This window comes from Helianthus annuus, chromosome 8 (genome assembly GCF_002127325.2).
Source record: "Helianthus annuus cultivar XRQ/B chromosome 8, HanXRQr2.0-SUNRISE, whole genome shotgun sequence".
In the NCBI taxonomy this organism is placed as follows: domain Eukaryota; kingdom Viridiplantae; phylum Streptophyta; class Magnoliopsida; order Asterales; family Asteraceae; genus Helianthus; species Helianthus annuus.
The window spans coordinates 13,232,749-13,239,383 of record NC_035440.2 but is presented as its reverse complement, the minus strand read 5'-3'; the positions used below and the strand labels follow the sequence as shown (position 1 = coordinate 13,239,383).

At 35.9% G+C, this 6,635-nt stretch overlaps 1 pseudogene; it reads left to right on the top strand.

Moving 5' to 3' along the window:
- The first annotated feature begins 440 nt into the window (after positions 1–440).
- On the top strand, positions 441–2,505 carry LOC110872118 (annotated as a pseudogene).
- Positions 2,506–6,635: the final 4,130 nt, after the last annotated feature.

Below are 6,635 nucleotides of genomic sequence, written 5' to 3'. Positions count from 1 at the left end.
AGCAACTTCTTTAAGAGAAAGTAGAAATGTTGTATCAACTTATATAGATTTATGAGTACATTTTGATCACTCTAAGAAGCAGTAGATTTTTTTTTTTATCAATTTGAGTATGAATTTTCGACTATAATTATAATTATTATTTTTGATGCATAAGCAACTTTTTTAAGAGAAAGTAGAAATGTTGTATCAACTTATATAGATTTATGAGTACATTTTGAACACTCTAAGTAGCAGAAGAATTTTTTTTATCAAATGAGGGTGAATTTTAATTTTGTTTGCTTTTAAAATTTATAAATCATGTTAATGTTAGCTAGTAAAGTTATAAAACTCTTTTAACCATATCATCTTGGTACCTACAATTAAATCTAATGATCTTAAAGTGTTCTAATTGAAGTTTGCAAGGATAAAAAGGTACCACTCCACTTTGTCTTCCCACATCCTCACAAAACGAAACTGAGCTTCACATATCAAAAAGTAAAGTATTGCTTCTAATATCCCCTTTTTAATCATCCCTTTTGCCTTCACTACATCCAAATCCTATTTACTTTCACACCTTCTAGTTTCTTCATTCACACATGCAAGAGATTCATCCAACCATGGGTATTCAAGATTATTCATCTACTAATACAACCTTCATGTTCCCACAACCATCATCATCATCATCATCCTCACAAATCCCTTTAATCATGCATCAATATCATCACCACCCATCTTACAACCATGTTCTTCCATGTCCAACCGGAGACCACCACCCGTTTCACCGTCCTCCACCACCCTCTCCTCCTTCATCTATCTCTTCCCATGGTGGTTTGTATAAGAGGGTGGTTGATGGCTTGCAGTTTGCCTATGAGAGTAGCAGTACAACATCTCCCTCAACTGACCACCATCTAGGGTTCCAGGGCGTTCAACCTGAATCTGACCCGTTTAAGATCCAGACCGAAGCGGTTAAGAATATGACTGCTCAAGAGATCGCGGATGCCAAAAGCATAGCCGCCTCGAAAAGCCACAGCGAAGCAGAACGAAGACGTCGCGAACGAATCAATAATCACCTTACTAAGCTTCGTAGCTTACTTCCCAACACCACCAAAGTAAGCTGTCTTAGTTTGTTCTACTTGTTTTTTATTTGAAAGTTCAATTTAAAAAAGGAACTGCTTTCGACTACATAAAATATTAAGTTAAATCTTGCTATATTGTTTTTAAACTTATATATACAATTTAACCCATAATGCTAATAGTTAGACCGATCACGCTCTTGCCTGTGATATTAAAGATTAGCATTTAAATGAATATATATATAATATCGTATATTAAAAAAAAATGAAACGAATGATTCAGACTCGTGTATTGGTCATCCAAAAGTCATCATGTTAATAAAAAGAAATCTAGTATTCTATTTGTGAGTCGCAATTTCCTCATGCTCTCATGTTTTTTCAATTTGGCAATAAATTCTAATTTATTAAAAGTTAATGAGGACATACGAAATAGCTAGCGGATAAAGATAGAATGTAATTGATTAGCCACCTTTTGTTTTATTATGTTTTCACATTCATACACACAAGACATGGAATATATATGTTCATGTATATTGGGGTTGGTGGCCCAATAAGAGAAGCAAACCTTCCAAGAACACTAAAATTGAGAGGTCAGCCGTTCAAAATATATATATATATATGTTCATGTATCATCATTGTGATTTAACATTGTCCAAAGTCCTAAAGGTGTATATATAGGATGAGAAAGTTAGAGAGTGATTTAGAAATTACGATTAATTAGGGTCACTAAATCGGTTAATGATGTGATAACTCGGCATACTATACAAGTGACATGTTTTTATATTAAATGTAACTAATATTATCTTTGTTGTGGGTTTTAACACTTGTAGACGGACAAGGCTTCATTACTTGCGGAAGTGATCCAACACGTGAAGGAGCTTAAGTGCCAAACTTCCATCATCGCTGAACAAATACCAGTTCCGAGTGAGATAGATGAGTTAACGATTGACAACACATCTGATGAAGAAGGTAGGATAGTGATCAGGGCATCATTATGTTGTGAGGATCGGTCAGATCTATTGCAAGACCTAATAAAAACTTTGAAAATGCTTCGACTGAGAACCCTAAAAGCCGAGATCACAACACTTGGACGACGTGTGAAAAATGTTTTGTTTGTAACCGGAGAAGATCAACATTCGGGTAGTAGTATTGATAATCAACAAGGGGTGAATCACTGGATAAACGCCATTGAAGAAGCGCTTAAGGCGATAGTTGAGAAAACAAACGACAGGGATGATTCCACTTTTGTGACTACTAAGAGGCAGAAAAACAAATAACAATTACATCTTTGAGCATCCTAGGTCTCTTTGATCAAATTCATGGAACAAATTGGCTAATTAACCGTTGTACGTCTTTATAGGCTTATACCTACAAGAATTCCAGTTGTTTTTGCAGGGAATTTTAGGTTTAAGCCTATGTTTGTTCCCTTAATGTGATCTTCCTTCATTATCAATGAAATATTAAGTTTCAATTCATAATAAGTGAATACGTTCAATATTGACCAAAACCACTGGTTTTACCGACAACCATCGACTTTATTTTTAGTGTGACACTCACGAATAAAGAGTGTGATTGTTCATTTCATCGATATTGTGTATGTCGAAAAATATCATAAGCATTCTTTTAATTAATGTGGTCACTCTTCGAAGATGTGCGATGATTTGGTGTCACTTAAGGATCAAATACATACACTACCATATAAGAAATAGTATCGACTACTATGTAACACGTCAAAAAGAAAAAAAGAAAAAGAATTCGATCTCCAAGTAATGCCTAACCGTCTATGAGAGTGTAATGTATATGTCAACGTGAAAAAGGATTGCATAGATGAGAAACATATATACGTCATTATGACGTAAGGGTGATGTCCTTATAAACCATTCGTTTCACGAGTGGTGGTGTGGTTCTCATCATATCTTTGAATAATATATTATAAAGAAATTGATATCTACTAAAAACCAATAAAATAGTGGGGGACCAAAATGGCCATGCGTATGACCAGACCACTACTTGGGTCTCTAACAAAGACTTGTAAATAAAGTAAACTAAATTTGATCTTTAATCTCCATAGAAGGTTTAATAAGATCAGTTTTGTAAGGCTTAAGCTTTTACATGTAATTAGTTTTTTTATATAGACAGTAATTTTATATAACAGATTAGTTTACAAATTAATTCTTACATGGGTTGGGTTGAATATTGAAAAAATATAAATCATATGTATATAATCCTTATCAGAACTTATTACATAAAATAGTAAAACAAAAGAAAAGTTATATTTTCAGCTATCCAAATTAGGGTTGTTCACGAGCCACACCGAACCGAGCGGACCTTTGCTCGTGTTTGGCTCGTTTACAACTGAACCGAGCGGAGCGGAGCGGCTCATTTAAAACTGAGCTTCAAATCAAGCGAGCATTTTTCGAGCAGTAAATACTCCGAGCGAGCGTCGAGCGAAGTTCGAGCGATTTAGACAATCGTGTCGCCCTATTTAAATTTGCTGAGTGAAATAGTGACAATGTTTGATCTCAAGTTTTCATGTCTTTAAAAACATACATATTTCATGACATTTTTATATGAATAACGAAGTATTCATATATAGATGGCGAGGAGGCGGTTGAGTGGTAGAACAACAATGGGATGATGGCGGCGCGGCGATACAATTTAAAGCTAGGGTTTGTGGTGTATATTGTTCATCAAATGAGAGTACAATTAGTAGAGAAGGGATATGTATTTTCTTAACCAAAATGCCATTTACCCTATTAGGAGGTTGGGGTGGTTAACTTGTAAAATTTTCATCACTCACAACATCTAATCGATTTCCGCCATGTCATCAACCATTATTCTATCGCTCACAAATTTTTTTAGTGGAAATGGTCATCACTTGTGATGTAATTCCATCACTCACAACTTTTTTTTTTATTTTTTTAAATTATAAATTAATAATAAAACACTAAAATTATAAATTACAAATTTCATTAAATTAAAACATACTAGTTCAATTAAACATACTAGAAATATTTTAGACTACAATTAAAAAAAAACATACATAAAGAAACTCTACTCCTCGTCCGAAATAGGAAATTCCAAACCTAAAGAACCTACTAGTTCGATTAAATCATGTCTCAACCGAAAGTGAGTTTCTTCATCACGCAACTCTTGTTGGATATTTTGGGGAACGTGAACTTGTGTAGGAGGATCCGGCACCCAATCTAGAGATATTGCACGTCCGTCTTGTTTGATTAACATATTGTTCAATATGATACATGCATATACTATGCTATGTATTGATTTCTTATTCATCGCACGAACCGATAGGCTTAGAATGCCCCATATACCCTTTAAAACACCAAAAGCCCTCTCAACATCTTTTCTTGCCGATTCTTGCAACTTTTTGAACGCTTTTTCTTTAGCCTCGACAGGAAACGGAGGAGCTTTCACAAAAACAAACCATGATGGGTAAATACCATCAACAAAAAGAAAGCCTCGTCTGTAATATCGTCCATTAACATAGATTGGACAGAAAGGTGCGGTACCATCCGTTACGATTTGGAACAACGGCGACGTATGCAAAACATTGATGTCGTTGTTTGAACCTGGAACACCAAAATATGAATGCCAAAACCATAAATCATTCGACGCCACCACTTCAAGTATGATGGTTGATCTTTTGACGTCACCTAACATACGCCCCTCGCAACTCTCATGGAAAATTTCTCCACTCGATATGTGTACTATCGATGCAACCGAGCATCCCAGGAAAATGCCATCTAGCCTCATGTGCGGCATAAATCCGTGAGATGTCGTGTCTCGTCGATTTACGTAAAAACTCTTTACCATACAATTTAATGACCGCGTTACAAAAAAATTGCAGACATTCACGCGAAGTTCTGTCCGACATAGCTAGGTATTCATCAAATTGATTGGGAGGGTTACCAGTTGCTAGTTGGCGAATGACGGACATGCATTTTTTGTATCGGTGTGAAACTTGGTTTGCCCCTCGCGTCATAACTTTCTTTCTTGAAACCATTCTTCAGTTGCTTGGATGTCTCCAACAATCTTTAAAAATAATTCTTTTGGTAAACGAAACCGATCTCTAAATGTTTCGGCATTGTAGACCGGATTCTCCACAAAATAATCGTTCATTAACACTTCGTTGGCATGTACCCGATCACGATCCACCATTTTCTTCTTTGGGCGGTTCGAACTTCCTTCAAGATTATTATACACCGACATGAAAAATTTAAGCGTCTCATTGTCGGAAGACGATTGGCTATCGCTATCGCTGTCCATCGGAAACGTCGAATCCGTAGGAAAATCCATTTGTGAAATGGTATAAAAATTGTAGAATGTGTGATATGTGTTAGTGTTTTGGTGTGAGTGAAATGGTATAAAATTATAAACTATATATAGATTGTTTATAGGTTTTTTTAATTAAACTAACGTTAAAAAAACGGTCAACAAACACATGCCAATGGTCGGATTTTAAATGTTCAACATGTCAAAATGTTAACGCGATTTAATGTCCACGCGTTAAAATTATGGGGTGGCGGTGGTGTTTTCCCATTGTTCACGCGTGAACAATTTCTATCACGCACAAATTGGAAACCATCCCGGGTGGCCTTAATTTTAGGGGATGTAAAAAGGGAAAAAGAAACAAAAAAGTTAACTATTGTGATTATTTTCTAAAAGGCATGGGTAAGATAGACTCTTTTTGCCTATTACAATAAAATATGCGTCATTGCCATACAATCGGCATTAGAGTCGGCTAAAAATCGGTTTTGCCATTTTACAAACCGGTTTTGGGCCAAACCAGTTTGGGTATTGGTTTCGGTCCAGTTCCAACCGGTTTGGTTTCAGTTTTGGTTTCAAACCAGTTCGTGTTTTGTAATCGACAAAAAAAATTACAAGAGCACGACCCAAGGAGTACTCCTCGTCTACGGTCTCAACGAGAACACTCTGAAGCATTTCGGAAGTATGGTAAAGTGAAACGTTTGCAAGACTAGAGGGTTTTTCACATTTTTGTAAGTTGTGATTGTAGGAATCCGTTCGTGCAAAATAGATAAAATTTCTTTATTAACTTGAATTACAAACAATAACAGAATGATACTGAAAAGTAAATTACAATTACAACTGAAAAGAAAATAAGAACAAGATTAAAACAAGAGAAAACTGTTCTTGGTTGAGGATCATGTTAGACACGGGTCCCTTAAAACAAATTCCGTGTCTCCCAGGAGAACACGTTTGTTTCCAGGATACAACAGCGCGAAGCAGTTGCACTGCCGGTCTTGACTCCAACCTAAAGGTGTACCTGCTGCTTGAAGATGAAGAAGAATTCAAAGGAAGAAGATTGTATTTGCTGTGAATTTGGTGTGTTGGTTCTGCAGCAGGGATCCCCTATTTGTACTGCAGATTCGAAGTAGAAATTGAAAAAGAATTAAATGGGAGAAATAAACTGCGTTAAACGTCTTCAATGCACTTTAACCCGTCATTTAATTCTCAATCAAAACGGTTGACTCATCAGTTTCATATGCTGAAGTGTAACTACACTTACATTAACTGCTAAAAGCTTCTACGCGCGCGTGCAAT